A 16,838-nucleotide genomic window follows, 5' to 3' on the forward strand; every position below is an offset into this window, starting at 1 on the left:
CTTTGGTAGCAGAGCGTGGTGAGGATTGTCTTGTTATTTGGTTACTGTCGGGCTTTAGTAATTGTTGAATGTCTTATAAATTTGTTTGTGTACGAGCTGATTCAATTGTTCTGTTTCAGCATGGAGAGAATTATGGAACCCCGAGAATGCCCTGGGATAGCCCTATTGAAGAAAGAGCATTTTTTTGTCTATGAATTAGCCATCCGCCAGCAGTCAACTGAAGGAAACGTGTTGGAGTTGGCTGCGCGTTTACGGTCTGCCCTTTCAGCCCCGCTGGCCATCTGGTCATCTGGTCATCTCGCCGGAGGTGATTGGTGAGTGTAAGGCTGCCACAAAGTTTTTGGGTGAGGGTGTGAATAGCCTCAAATATAATTTATCTTTGTTAGAGGGTGCTAAGTCTAGTGTTAAACAGTTAGATAGGGTGCGAGCGCAGTTAGCCCACCTCGAGCGTGCTTGTTTAAAACTAGAAAAGGGGGCCCGTAAGAGAGGTAAGGAGGTCAGAGTCCGTGATAAAGGGAGTCAGGAAGAGGATGGTGAATATGTCGGTGTAGGACAAAGTGCATTTGCCAAATTACCGAATCCGGTGATGTATTTGTTTAAAGATATTAGGGAGTTGCATGTTGAACGTCTAGACCAAATAGAGGGTTTCTTGTGGTTGTTGGTCCGTCTTGAGCAGCATGCGGAAGCATTTAAAATTTAACCTCGGCTGATTTTTGGTCTCTTGTACCAGTTAGCGAGGGATTAGTTAAGGCCATTGATATCGCAAGCGATGGGGGTACTGTTGTCTTTAACTCAGGTAACACAATTGGTCATTGTTGAAAGGCTGACGAAAGGTCTTCAGAAACACCTCGAATGTAATTACATTTGGTGTATGCAACAGGAGGACGAGGAGCTGCGACAATATGTAGAAAGGGTCAAGGTAGCATCTTCAGTGTTGTTAGTGGAGCTTCCGGAAGAGGTCTCCGGAAGAGTCTCGATAGTATTGCGAGGTATGCGACCGGCAGACAAATCTGTGTTCCGAGATCGACCCGTAAGTTGTCGAGAGTAGAATGAGGTAGTGGTTGAGGTGGTATCAGCGTTGCCCATTGAGAGCTGGCAGCTGCGTGTGGGTGGGGCACAATCTTCACAAACTAGTCAACAGCGCAAGGAGGTTTGCGCCACACTCGAATCCTACCTTCAGCTCTTACCAACTGGAATCGGGACTCATCTCACCAGGTCTCAACTTTATAGACGGTTAGGTTCCAACTGATATGGTCACGAGCGCATGAGAGGCACTGCAGCTGATGCCGGCCTGTTAGCAAAGGCAGTCGCCTCAGTCATCTGATGCAATAGACCATTAACGCCAAATTTCAAGGCAATGTTTTATTAGATACGTTCGTCGTACGTCCTAGATAGATTTCTGCGCTTACTTCACACAGTGATGCTTGTCTGTTAGCACCGACAACTCTATCCAATAGTAGCTGCTCTCAGCCGTCGGCCACTGCCTTGTCCGTGGTGACCGGTAATGCCTGAAATTCCATACTCTCGGCAAACTCTTAACATGGTGGATCACGGAATATTGAATTCCCTAACGATTTTCGCATCAGAATGTTGCATGAGTCTAGCTCCAACTACTATTCCGCCTATAGAGTCTATTAATTCACGTCGCGCGATGATACACACGTCGGTAACTTTTGCACATGAGTCACCTGTTTACAAATTACAGCTCCGCCAGTGCAGTACCCCTTTATACGGGGTGTTCAAAAAATCTCTCCGCAGTGCCGTATTATTGTTATCCGCGCGTGCCGTACGTCGCAATTAATTTATTGAATATTCGTTTTTACTTACAAATTTTCACATTAAATGTTGAAAGTTTCACCCCCCCCCCCCTGTCGTTGAATACACAATTCAATTCGTCTAATCATGTTTCGAAAAACAGCTGTAACATTTTTCTGTAACAGAAGCAGTGAAAGTGGATATTGCACTTTTCAGTTCATCGACGGATTTTGGACGGTTTTTATAGACAGTCGCTTTCGCGGCAGCCCAGAAGAAAAAGTCAGGTGGTGTTAGGTCAGGCGATCGTGGAGGCCAAGGCCCTGAGAAATTATGTGATCACCAAAAACATCGGCAAGCAGTGACATTGAAACACCGGCTGTATGCGTGTTAGCACCGTCTTGTCGAAAATAACCGTTCCGTATTTCACTTAACACAAGTTCTCCCATGAATGCGTACAGAACATCACTGCAGTATCGTTGTGCGTTGTTTGTTCGTTTGAAAAATATGGGACCCACAACCCGCCGACTAGAAATTGCAATCCAAACTCCTGTTTTCACAGAATGAAGTAGTTACCCATGAGTCCACAATGGATTTGCAGTACTCCACATATGAGAATTTTGCGAGTTCATAAACCCGGATAAATAAACCCACGCCTCACCAGTGAAAAACGTTTCATTAAGAATATCCCTTCTATTTTGTTGAACGAAGTTTTTGAACCATTGACAATACTGCAGTGTCTTACCATGACCAGCAATTTTCCGTCCTCGCACGACTGTCACTTTGTAAGGGAAAAGTTCAAATTTTTTCCTTAAACAGGTGTGTAGGCCGTTCCGACACTAACATGTATGTCCTGGGCGAGTTTTCTTACTGACTTGTTCGGAGTCATGGACATTTTGTCGGAAATATCGAACAGTTCATTCTCAGACAGAACGACCACTTCTCGGTGCATCTGTCACTGAACCCGTACTTCGAAATTTCTTAAACAAATCTCGCACAGTATCGCGATGTGGGAGTGTTGTCTCCGGGAAAACTGAATTGTGTTTGACGAACTGAAACCGTGTATCTACCGCCAGCTTTGAACACTTGTTCGACTAAAAACACGCGATCTTCAGTGGTTAGCATTGTAACAGTGACAAAAACGAAACAAACGAACAAAGGAAGTAAACTTAAACGTTCACGTCAACACGTAACGACGCACACCAGCGATACTACTGACACTGGCTGAGATAAACGAGAGTCCACTTGAAGGAAAGTAACCCAGGCAGGTGAACAATCATACGGCACGCGCGGCGAACAATCATACGGCATTACGGAGAGACTTTTTGAATACCTTCCATTGTGTACGCTGTAATACCGCCATTTGCACATGTAATATCACTATCCCATAACATATTAGACCTTCTGGTGACAAACAGACCCGAACTATTTGAAAAAGGTAACGCAGAACACGGAATCAGCGATCATAAAGCAATTACGGCATCGATGATTTCAGCCGTAAATAGGAATATTAAAAAGGGTAGGAAGATTTTTCTGTTTAGAAAAAGTGACAAGAAGCAGATTTCAGAGTACCTGTTGGCTCAACACAAAATTTTTGTCTCAAGTACAGATACTGTTGAGGATCAGTGGACAAAGTTCAAAACCGTCGTACATAATGCGTTAGATGAGTATGTGCCAAGCAGGATCGTAAGAGATGGAAAAGAGCCACCGTGGTACAACAACCGAGTTAGAAAACTGCTGCGGAAGCAAAGGGAACTTCACAGCAAACATAAACATAGCCAAAGCCTTGCAGACAAACAAAAATTACGAGAAGCGAAATGTAGTGTGAGGAGGGCTATGCGAGAGGCGTACAAAGAATTCGAAAGTAAAGTTCTATGTACTGACTTGGCATAAAATCCTAAGAAATTTTGGTCTTATGTCAAAGCGGTAGGTGGAGGAAAACAAAATGTCCAGACACTCTGTGACCAAAATGGTACTGAAACAGAGGATGACAGACTAAAGGCCGAAATACTAAATGTCTTTTTCCAAAGTTGTTTCACAGAGGAAGATTGCACTGTAGTTCTTTCTCTAGACTGTCGCACAAATGACAAAATGGTAGATATCGAAATAGACGACAGAGGGATAGAGAAACAATTAAAATCGCTCTAAAGAGGAAAGGCCTCTGGACCTGATGGGATACCAGTTCAATTTTACACTGAGTACGCGAAGGAACTTGCCCCCCTTCTTGCAGCGGTGTACCGTAGGTCTCTAGAAGAGCGTAGCGTTCCAAAGGATTGGAAAAGGGCACAGGTCATCCCCGTTTTCAAGAAGGGACGTCGAAAAGATGTGCAGAACTATAGACCTACATCGATCAGTTGTAGAATTTTGGAACACGTATTGTGTTCGAGTATAGGACCGTTGCTATTCACAATATACATAAATGACCTGGTGGATGACATCGGAAGTTCACTGAGGCTTTTGCAGATGATGCTGTGGTGTATCGAGAGGTAGTAACAATGGAAAATTGTACTGAAATGCAGGAGGATCTGCCGCGAATTGACGCATGGTGCAGGGAATGGCAATTGAATCTCAATGTAGACAAGTGTAATGTGCTGCGAATACACAGAAAGATAGATCCTTTATCATTTAGCTACAAAATAGCAGGTCAGCAACTGGAAGCAGTTAATACCATAAATTATCTGGGAGTACGCATTAGGAGTGATTTAAAATGGAATGATCATATAAAGTTGATCGTCGGTAGGGCAGATGCCAGACTGAGACTCATTGGAAGAATCCTAAGGAAACGTAATCCGAAAACAAAGGAAGTAGGTTACAGTACGCTTGTTCGCCCACTGCTTGAATACTGCTCAGCAGTGTGGGATCCGTACCAGATAGGGTTGATTGAAGATATAGAGAAGATCCAACGGAGAGCAGCGCGCTTCGTTACAGGATCATTAAGTAATCGCGAAAGCGTTACGGAGATGATAGATAAACTCCAGTGGAAGACTCTGCAGGAGAGACGCTCAGTAGCTCGGTACGGGCTTTTTCAAAGTTTCGAGAACATACCTTCACCGAAGAGTCAAGCAGTATATTGCTCCCTCCTACGTATATATCGCGAAGAGACCATGAGGATAAAATCAGAGAGATTAGAGCCCACACAGAGGCATACCGACAATCCTTCTTTCCACGAACAATACGAGACTGGAATAGAAGGGAGAACCGGCAGAGGTACTCAACGTACCCTCCGCCACACACCGTCAGGTGGCTTGCGGAGTATGGATGTAGATGTAGATGTAGAGTGTCACCTTAGTATACAGGCAGATGTGACGTAACGGTATTGAGGGGGGTGGGTGCTAAACCTGTGAAGATATCGAGCATTAAATGCGGTTCAAAACAGTCTCATTGCATCAGCTGTTGACAGTTTCCTGCAACATGCTCTTCACAAGCGCTTCGTGGTACGTACAAATAACCGTAGCAGCCACAATGGTTCTTTGTGTAAGCACTGAGTACGATAAACACACGCAATCGTGGTGAACATTTAAGTGATTGAACTGTCAGAGGTTGGCTACTGGCTCGGCTCGTCACAAGCTCCAGAGTGTCACTGGTACGAGCTGGTGGATATCAGCTGCTTCTGTTCACCGGCGCTTGTGTTATCGGAACACGGCCATCGTTCCAAATGTAAAGCGGCTTCCAGAGTGAATGGCTCTCACCCCACAGTGGCGGACAGCCGACGCCAGCAGCGACAGACATTCAGCGACGACACCAGTGTGCGCTTTGTGGGCCTTCACCACTCTGCCGCTACCAGCAGCCGCTGCGGCTGCCGTTACACAAATGCTTTGTATATACAGTACACTACAGTAACATCACACTTTCTCTCAATAACGCACATAAGTTTGGCGATGACATCACATTCCACTAAACACAAATTTATATCTGAGCGATTCGCTCAAAAACCGAAAGGAGCTCAATGTCTTGTTGAAACCAACTTCCATAATTCTTGTAAAGGGGGCTTCGCACAGATTACCCGAAGGAATTTCAGCTGTATTTATTTATTCCAATGAAAGTCAGTTTCCTTTCAGCTGATTTTACTGTTTTATATTAATACTGATCTCACAAATGTACCATAGTTTTCGAGACAATACTGAGTCATCTTCAGGAACCTACGAAACATGAAACACCCATATGATCAGCTACATTACGCAAATTTTGTACCTGCAGATATCAATCAAGAATTCAACAGTTAATATCCATATTTGCGACAGTCAAATGGAATAATCACAAAAATAATAGCTGTGGGGTTTGCGTAAAATACTGTCAATTGTATTAAATCCCGCTTGCAGAATATCTAAACATTGTGAATAACATACATTACGCAAATTTTGTACAGGCAGATATCAATCAAGTATTCATCAGTTAACTTTCATGCTTGCGACAGTCAAATAAATTAATCACAAAAAACAATAGCTGTGGGATTTGCATAAAATATTGTCAATTGTATTAAATCCTGCTTACAGAATATCTAAATGTTGTAAATAACATACATTCATGTAAAACGTGAGATATTAATCACAAAAAATAATTACAGAAAAGAGAAGCTGTGGGATTCAATATGTCAGTCGCACAAAATCCTACTTACGTGATAACCGAATTTCAATATATCTCCATTAAATTCATCTGTGGAATATAGAACTATTGGGGTCGTTCCAACTGTGAGTTCCAATCAAAATTCCGCTGAAAGATCTCACATACTATTGCATTCGTCAGATTGAGGATGGGGCGATTAAGCTTCCGATAGTGAATGGGTCTAACTGACGCAGTTCGTTTGGTACAAGTAACATAAAACCGAGATTAATATTTATATTCCAAAAGGATCTTAGGTAATCATGAAATATGTAATAATGCGTGTGGTCATTATTTTTATTTGAAAATATAAAATAATTTGGAAGAATGGGTCGTATCGGCCCTGTCAGAAATCGTCGTTTGAATTGTAACAAAATTGAATTTCAAATAAATGCTGCTGTTATCGTATGGTCTACAATGGTCCAGGGCTTTTCATATTGTTGCAAGAATTGGTACAAGTATGAAAACTACTCCATTAGTATGATTTTGCATGTCAATATGGCTGAAGGTTTTTCTACGTGACGATCAACTAGAAAGGCTTTTGAATGAGTCACAGATGAAGTAGTAGGAGATCCTGCCAATGATACAGATTTTCAAGATGTTCTTGATGGCTCAACAGGTGATGACGAAGTATCGGCTGGAAATAAGTGATGTGGCTGAAGGAGATGGGAAGACGAAGTATCGTTGTCTAAAGAAACTAACGTCGTTGGAGATGTACACTACTGGGCAGTAAAATTGCTACACAACGAAGATGAGGTGCTCCAGACGCGTAATTTAACTGACCTGAAGGAGATGCTGTGATATGCCAATGATTAGCTTTTCAGAGCATTCACACAAGGTTGGCGCCGGTGGCGACACGTAAAACGTGCTGATATGAGGAAAGTTTCCAATCGATTTCTCATACACAAACAGCAGTTGACCCCCGTTGCCTGGTGAAACGTTGTTGTGATGCCTCGTGTAAGGAGGAGAAACGCGTACCATCACGTTTCCGACTTTGATAAAGGTCGGATTGTAGCCTATCGCGATTGCGATTTATCGTATTGCAACATTACTGCTTGCGTTGGTCGAGATCCAATGACTGTTAGCAGAATACGGAACGGGTGTGTTCAGGAGGGTAATACGGAACGCCGTGCTGGATCCCAACGGCCTCGTATCACTAGCAGTCGAGATGACTGGCATCTTATCCGCATGGCTGTGACGTATCGTGCAGCCACGTCTCGATCCCTGAGTCAACAGATGGGGACGTTTGCAAGACCACAACCATCTGCACGAACAGTTCGAAGACGTTTGCAGCAGCATGGACTATGAGCTCGGAGACCATGGCTGCGGTTACCCTAGACGCCGCATCACAGACAGGAGCGCCTGCGATGGTGTACTCAACGACAAACCTGCGTGCACGAACGACAAAACGTCATTTTTTTTTGATGAAACCAGGTTCTGTTTACAGCATCATGATGGTCGCATCCGTGTTTGGCGACATCGCAGTGAACGCACATTGGAAGCGTGAATTTGTCATCGCCATACTGGCGTATCACCCGGCGTGATGGTATCGGGTGCCATTGGTTACACGTCTCGGCAACCTCTTGTTCGCATTGACAGCACTTTCAACAGTGGACGTTACATTTCAGATGTGTTACGACCTGGGGCTCTACCCTTCATTGGATCGCTGCGAAACCCTACATTTCAGTAGGATAATGCACGACCGCATGTTGCAGGTCCTGTACGGGCCTTTCTGGATACAGGAAATCTTCGACTACTGCCCTGGCCAGCACATTCTCCAGATCCATTGCTGTCTTGGCCAGCAAATTCTCCAGATTTCTCACCAATTTAAAACCTGTGGTCAATGGTGGCTGAGCAACTGCCTCGTCACAATACGCCAGTACTACTCTTGATTAACTCTGGTATCGTGTTGAAGCTGCATGGGCAGCTGTACCTTTACGCGCCACCCACCCTTTGTTTGACTCAATCCCCCGGCGTATCAAGGCCGTTATTACGGCCAGAGGTGGTTGTTCTGAGTACTGATTTCTCAGAATATATGCACCCAAACTGCATGAAAATGTAATCACATGTCATTTCTAGTATAATATAGTTGTCTAATGAATAGCGTTTATCATCTGCATTTCTTCTTCTTGTAGCAATTTTAATGTCCGTTAGTGGATATACGTCGCGTAATAGTACAGAGTGGTCAACAAATCCCCCAGAAGAGAAAGCCGAGCATAATGAATATATTATACGTAATTGTATTTTATTTGTATACTGTTATTATGACTACATTACGTCGTAGTCTAGTAATTAGCGCGCTGGCTTGTCACTGTTGTGGTACCGCGATAGAAACTCGGTCTAGCCATAGGTAATTCTTTTGGTGGGGAACACGGCGCTGGGATAGGCTTTCTCAGGACTATCCCTTTACCAGATCATTGTGCCGATTGCCTAGAAAGATGAAAACTTCTATCATCCATCACTCCTTCGGTTTTGTATGCATATATTTTTACTTTTTACTAATTATTTGGTTTAGGTTTTATTTTATTTCTTTGTAAATTATTTTATTGCATTATATTTAATCCTAGATTAGGTTATTTTTATTTATTTTGTGTTTCTATTTTATGGTTTCAAACACCATCCGTCCTGTTTCAGCAGCTACGTGCTGTGCTCTATAACGGATTGATGAAACCAAAGTATCGTCGTTTTCATTGCTCATGACTCAAGAGATGTTGACAGTGATTCTGAATGTAACCAATAGAGAAATTGCACAGGTATCACAACTCAAAGTGGTGACACTCTCTCCTATTAAAAGTCACAAACTGAAGGCTTATTTGGGATTTCTTATATTAGCCGATATGTACAGGATGTCACTTCAGCGTTTCTATTCAATCAGCAGTTTTCTAAGATTTGACGACAAGAAGATCTGACAGCTAGGCGATGTCATGACAAACTGGGCTCTATCAGGACTCTTCTTTGAAATGTTTCTGCAACAGTTGCCTAAAATGTTAGTTCCTTACGAACATGTCATTGGGTGAGCAAGTGGTACCATTTATAGTAAGGTGTCCCTTCCGGCAGTATATACCTTCAAGACCTAGAGGAATATATGGAATAAAATTATGGTTGTTATCTGACGTAAAAACCGCATATGTTTGTCCTGCGGAAGTGTACGCATGAAAGCCGGGAAATGGACCACGAGAAACAAATCAAGGCAAAAATGTTGTTGTGAAGCTTGTAAAGTATTGAGAAAACTGGGCGAAATATTGCCACCGATAATATCCTTACGGGCTGCCGAAAGGAAACTCTAGCGTTAGAAGGAATTCTCAGAAAGAACAAACATGAGATTCCGGAAGAAATACCGCCAAACAATAGCAGACCAATATTTGAACCATCTTTGTGTTCCAGAGGGATGTAATGTTGGTTTAAAACGTGCAAAAAAAGTCTGTATTACTCTCTAAAAAGGACCATGAATTTAGCCTGGTTTCCGAAGAACATAATAAGCCTGAAGTAGATAGGCTCACTAGCACTTACTCCTGCAGGAGGTTTACCAAACGATGGCCTGACTGGTCTCTAACGAACTAGATATTGCTTCAATAAATACCTATGTGTTGTATCAACGCATCAATTCAGAGTACAATGAAAATAAATTGTACAGAAGGTGGTTATTCCTAAGAGAACTATGATATGAGCTAACAAAACCAATGCGAGAGGAAGTAATGACCAAAAATATTTCTAACAAGATCAGAGGTAGTCTGAAGAATATTGCGCGAACGAGATCAGGAGCAGAACAACAGAAAAGGGGCCGCTGCAAAGAGTGTGGACCGGAGGAAGACCGAGAGACAAACAAAAAGTGTAGTAGACGTCAATCATTCCTCTGCCAAGAGCATGCAAACATCTACTGCAAGAATTGCGCAACTTAGTACGTTAGACACAGAAATTAAGTTCAATATAATTCCTCAAAGTATAATTCTGTAATTTAATTTAAATTTTATAATAATTATTAGCTGCAATACAAGTGTGTTTTTCTGGAAAAAAGTTTTTTGGAGTACCATGTAAGAATAATTTATTTTTCATTTAAAAATTTTGTAAACAATTTTTTATTTTGTAATATTCATGTTCAATAAATGTTGATAAGTTCCAATGTCAGATTTTCTACAGAAAAAAACTATCTACAAAACGTTTTGAAGTGCCACCTAAGATTAAAAAGCTTTTTTTAATAGCGGGCCTAACTGACCTATTCACAGTATGTGTTTCTGTTTGAAACACCATAGGAAGGTTAATTGTGGAACTGTACTCTTTACATCTAGTAGTTGTCCATAAACCATGGACATTGCCGTGGTGGGGAGGCTTGCGTGCCTCAGCGATACAGATAGCCGTACCGTAGGTGCGACCGCAACGGAGGGGTATCGGTTGAGAGGCCAGACAAACTTGTGGTTCCTGAAGAGGGGCAGCAGCTTCTCAGAAATTGCAGGGGTAACAGTCTGGATGATTGACTAATCTGGCCTTGTAACACTAACCAAAACGGCCTTGTTGTGCTGGTACTGCGAACGGCTGAAAGCAAGGGGAAACTACAGCCGTAATTTTTCCCGAGGGCATGCAGCTTTACTGTACGGTTAAATGATGATGGCGTCTTCTTGGGTAAAATAGTCATGAGGTAAAATAACCTCCCATTCGGATCACCGGGCGGGGACTACTCAGGAGGACGTCGTTATCAGGAGAAAGAAAACTGGCGTTCAACGGATCGCAGCGTGGAATGTCAGATCCCTTAATCTGGCAGGTAGGTTAGGAAATTTAAAAAGGAAAATGGATAGGTTAAAGATGGATGTAGTTGGAATTGGTGAAGTTCGGTGAGGGGAGGATCATGACTTTTGGTCACGTAAATACAGGGTTGTAAGTACAAAATAAAAGAGGGGTGATGCAGGAGTAGGTTTAATAATGAATAAAAAAATAGGAGAGTGGCTAAGTTAATACAAACACCATAGTAAACGCATTATTGTGGCCAAGATTGACACGAAGCACACGACTACTACAGTAGTACAAGTTTATATGCCAACTATCTCTGCAGATGACGAAGAAACTGATGAAATGTATGGTGAGATAAAAGAAATTATTCAGATAGTGAAGGGAGACGAAAATTTAATAGTCATGGGTGACGGGAATTCGATAGTAGGAAAAGGGAGAGAAGAAAACGTAGTAGGTGAACATGGACTGGGGGTAAGATATCGAAGAGGAAGCCGCTTGGTAGAATTTTGCACAGAGCATAACTTAATCATAGCTAACACTTGGTTCAAGAATCAAGATAGAAGGTAGTATACATGGAAGAAGCGTGGAGATACTAGAATGTATCAGATAGATTATATAATGGTAAGACAGAGATTGAGGGAGCAGGTTTTAAATTGTAAGACATTTCCAGGGGCATATGTGGACTCTGACAACAATTTATTGGTAATGAACACTAGATTACAACTGTAGAAACTGCAAAAAGTTGGGAATTTAAGGAGATGAGATGTGGATAAACTGACCAAACCAGAGTTTGTACAGAATTTCAGGGAGAGCATAAGGGAACAATTGACAGGAATGGGAGAAAGAAATACAGTAGAAGATGACTCGGTACCTTTGAGGGATGTAGTAGTGAAGGCCGCAGAGGATCAAGTAGGTAATAAGAAGAGTGCTAGTAGAAATCATTGGGTAACACAAATATTGAATGATACAGGCAGAATACCCTCAGACATCAAGAAGAATATTTCCAATCCCAAAGAAAGCAGGTGTTGACAGATGTGAAAATTACCCAAGTATCAGTTTAATAAGTCACGGCTGCATAATAATAACGAGAATTCTTCACAGACGAATTGAAAAACTGGTAGAAGCCGACCTCGGAGAAGATCAGTTTTGATTCCGTAGAAATATTGGAACACGTGAGGCAATACTAACCCTACGACTTATCTTAAGAAATAGATTAAGGAAAGGCAAACCTACCTTTCTAGCATTTGTAGACTTAGAGAAAGCTTTCGACAATGTTGACTGGAATACTCTCTTTCAAATTCTGAAGGTGGCAGGAGTAAATTACAGGGAGCGAATGGCTATTTACAATTTGTACGGAAACCAAATGGCAGATATAAGAGTCGGGGGATAGGAAAGGGTAGTAGTGGTTGGGAAGGGAGTGAGACAGGGTTGTAGCCTATCCTGATGTTATTCAAGCAGTAAAGGAAACAAAAGAAAAATTCGGAATAGGTATTAAAATCCATGGAGAAGACATAAAAACTTTGAGGTTCGCCGATGACATTGTAATTCTGCCAGAGACAGCAAAGGACTTGGAAGAGCAGTTGACGGAATGGACAGTGTCTTGAAAGGAGGATGTAAGATGAACATCAACAAAAGCAAAACGTTGATGATGGAATGTAGTCGAATGAAGTCGAGTGATGCTGAGAGAATTAGATAAGGAAATGGGACACTTGAAGTAGTAACGGAGATTTGCTATTGGGGGGCCTAATAACTGATGATTTTCGAAGTAGAGAGGATATAAAATGTAGACTGGCAATGGCAAGGAAAGCGGTTCTGAAGAAGAGATTTTTGTTAACATCGAGTATAGATTTAAGTGTCAGGAAGTCGTTTCTAAAAGTATTTTTATGGAGTGTAGCCATGTAAGGAATATGGACGATAAATAGTTTGGACAAGAAGAGAATAGTAACTTTAGAAATCACCAATTTAGTATTGGAGGGCAGCGTGGAGGTTAAAAATCGTAGAGGGAGACCAAGAGATGAATACACTAAGCAGATTCAGAAGGAAGTAGGTTGCAGTAGGTTCTGGGAGATGAAGAAGTTTGCACAGGATACAGAAGCATGGAGAGCTGCATCAAACCAGTTTCAGGACTGAAGACCACAACATCAACAACCACTAGTAGGAACGTATATTTACTTCTCTCCTATATTCTGCATGGTTTTCAAGAGTTGTGTGAGTGACTACCCGTGATATCTAGTGATTGTATTAAAGAGTAAAGCTGTCAGCGCTTGCATTGAACTAAGCCAACGTTCAATACTGTAAAAGAAAGCAAATATTGAACATGACGGTTTTTCAAACGTCCTATACTTCAGAAGCAAATACAGAAGAATAGCTAAAAATAAGAGGACATAAATGACGCCTTTTATTTGCAGTAGTCGTTACAGTCGCGGTCGCTGGCATTCATATTTCACTCTACAGTCTAGAGTCGCCGTACCAAACTTCTGCCATTCCCTCCGCATCCTTGAACGCTATGCATTCCGTCTGGCTTTGTGCATCTAATTATCTACCCCCACATGGGATCTCTACCATCTCAGCAAATTCCCACCCCATCTCACCCACATCGAACATCTCAGCATTTCCTATAAGTGTGAATAATATATTGCAAGAGTACTTTATTGTTGACACTCGCAAATAATGCGATAGGTCTAACCTTCTAAAGAAGGGCAATAACTGCCTCAATTCGGTCAAAAAATTGAATTTCTTCTATGCAACTGGTTGCTTAGTATTTCATTATTATGACTAAAGTTGCTGAAGATGGACAAAGTACTGAAAATGATGAAGTCATCTCTTTCTTGGAAAGAGCATGCTCGTGTCGCTGATAGTTGACGAGACTATCTTCAGTTAATAATGACTTTGAATGAAAGGAAGATAGCTCACTCCGCTTAAAAGCATCGTTATATAGGTATGGGCCGAGGTTATACAAGAAGGCATAACATGGTATAAATTGAAAGGTGCTTTCCTTCAGTTCATCACGATACAAAAATCTTAACAAAATTCTCAGCCGTTACATTATCAATTACGTTCGGTTACCGTCTCCAATACCAAACCCTAAATATCTAACAGTCACACTTCTGTGGTTTTGTAGCTATGTAATGTGCACATTGTATCGTGACTGGCGTTTGTTTACGTGTGAGAACTTAGTTACAGCTGTAGAATTCGTTAGTCCGGCAGCAACCACCGTGTCGTTGGCAGGATATTCAAACACAGTGTTTCGTTTATGAGAAGGAGTATCGAGCTACCAGTTACAAGTGGTGAGGTAATTTTTTGTTTTAGTTTGAATTCTTAGTTTCCTTGCGTATTTGTGTAGTGTACATTTCCGCGGTCTTCAGTATGTATACTTAGTTCAGGTGCGAACTGACTTGGTGACTCTTTGCTCTCACCTGTGGCAACATATATTCCTTAGCAAAAGTGAGGGTGGTGACCCATACCGGGATTAGTGATCACAAGGTCGCTGTGACAAGACACGATGCCGTAACATCCAGATCCGCCAGAAGTTAATGCAAAATATACGGTGTATCAAAAAGAATCATCCGATTCGGCACGTCTATATTTCTGAAACTAAGTAACATATGCAATGAATTTTGTTTTTTGATGAACGAGAAACTGAAAAAGTTTTTTTTTCGTACCACTTCATAAGTGTTCAATATGCCCTCCTTGAGATGCACTGCGTATATCAGTGCGATATTCAGATTGTTCCTACACTATAGTTACCATGTCGTGAGTTGAAGCTTCCATAGCGGCTGTTATGCGATGACTCTGTTCACTCATTGTTGATGGTAACGGACGCACATAAACAGTCTTTAGTGAACTCGAGATATTACTTTCTGCCATTAGATACCATGAAAGTTGCCCATGAGGTCGCCCCACGCTGGGCGCCAAAAACGTTGTGATCTGTGAATTCTTCTCTCTGAAAAAAATGGTTCAAATGGCTCTGAGCACTATGGGACTTAACATCTATGGTCATCAGTCCCCTAGAACTTAGAACTACTTAAACCTAACTAACCTAAGGACAGCACACAACACCCAGCCATCACGAGGCAGAGAAAATCCCTGACCCCGCCGGGAATCGAACCCGGGAACCCGGGCGTGGGAAGCGAGAACGCTACCGCACGACCACGAGATGCGGGCTCTTCTCTCTGATGTCGGCCGTGAAAAGACGAGCAGATGAATTACGTTGCCTATGGGTGGAAGAGCGCCCATGTCCTCTCGCTTCGCCAGTGTCTCCATGGCTCCTCTTTTCCGCTTCTCTTCCCTCTCTCAACTCAACTCCTCGTCGAAATAATCTTCCTTTCGGCGTTGTGATTGGCGGACGAAATTTTCAATGCAGCCCACCGACAGATCGCCGTTTCATAGCCAGGCCTCTGCACGCGGGGTGGAAATTTCCTATCTGGCGTGGGCTGGGGAATCGGTATCTTTCTCACGACTTCACATTCTTAAACATATTTTTCAGTATTCCGAGGCTGTTGGGAGAGCAGCTACACAACACTTCTTTATAACCGCTATCCCTGCGTGAGCCCTGGACAGACTTACGTTTGGGCTCCTTCTCAAAACCTGCCGGCGTTCGTGATTTATAAGGAATGTCCTCAATGTCGAGAAAAACATCTTAAGAACGCTGTCTTCTTTCACACGCATCGCTGCGCCAATCCGCCGCGCTTTGTGTACGCTTTTCACTGTGCGTGTGGAGCGCTGGAAATATCGCCACATTTACTAACGCACGTAAAATGACTACAGCCATGCCAGAAGGACTCAGATGCTTCCACGCGTACATTCTTGGCATTCCGTCCTAATGGCTGCAGGTGTCCATCAGTTCTCGGCACGCTTCTCTTTGTCAGCTGGACCCTTCGCAACATGTCTCTCCTTCAGCGAGGTGAGGGCGTTCACTCGGCTTCCCCGCTGTGTCCCTGCAGAGTGACTGCAGTGTACTCCCCTAGGGAGCTCGCCCCAAGGTGTCCTGCTTCCTCCTCCTCCTCAGCCGTTAGCGGTGCGTTGGCAAAAGTGACCGCGGTCCTGTGTATTACAACCTTCACAAGAAATAATTATATACAGTCAGGTATGGTGACCTTTGAAGCCAGTAATATAAGACTGTATCATTCTGTGCAGTGCAACCAATCTAGCGTTCAGCAGTACTTTGATTTAAAAATTCCCACACTTCCAGGTGCCAGTGTGATGGTTCCCTACCCTGTTGGTGAATAAAGTCCAAATCCGACCGCTACGGTCGCAGGTTCTAATCCTGCCTTCGGCTTGGATGTGTGTGATTTCCTTAGATTAATTAGGTTTAAGTAGTTCTAAGTTCTAGGGGACTGATGACCTCAGCAGTTAAGTCCCATAGTGCTCAGAGCAATTTGAACCATTTTTCTTTCAAATCAGTCTCCAACTGCGGGAAAAGATAGCTCTCAAGCATATCGAGGAATATGCTTCCTGTAACAGTGTCTTCGGCAAAGAAAAGTGGACCATAAACCTCTTCATGTGAAAATGCAAAAAAAAAAAAAAAAAAAAAAAAAATATTTTGTAGCGTCCCTCTCATGTTTTACAAGTTCGTGTGGTTGTTCTGTACTCCATATTCTCTCATTATGAAGGTTCATCTTTCCATTTGAATGGAATCTTGCCATGTCATTAAACAGGAAGCTAGGAAGAAATCTGTTATCCTCCATCTTACCAAGCATTAAATTACAGAACTTCACAAGTTGGTTTACCATCTTCATGAAGAGCGCACAGTAGCTAAAATTTTT

This window comes from Schistocerca cancellata, chromosome 1 (genome assembly GCF_023864275.1).
Source record: "Schistocerca cancellata isolate TAMUIC-IGC-003103 chromosome 1, iqSchCanc2.1, whole genome shotgun sequence".
In the NCBI taxonomy this organism is placed as follows: domain Eukaryota; kingdom Metazoa; phylum Arthropoda; class Insecta; order Orthoptera; family Acrididae; genus Schistocerca; species Schistocerca cancellata.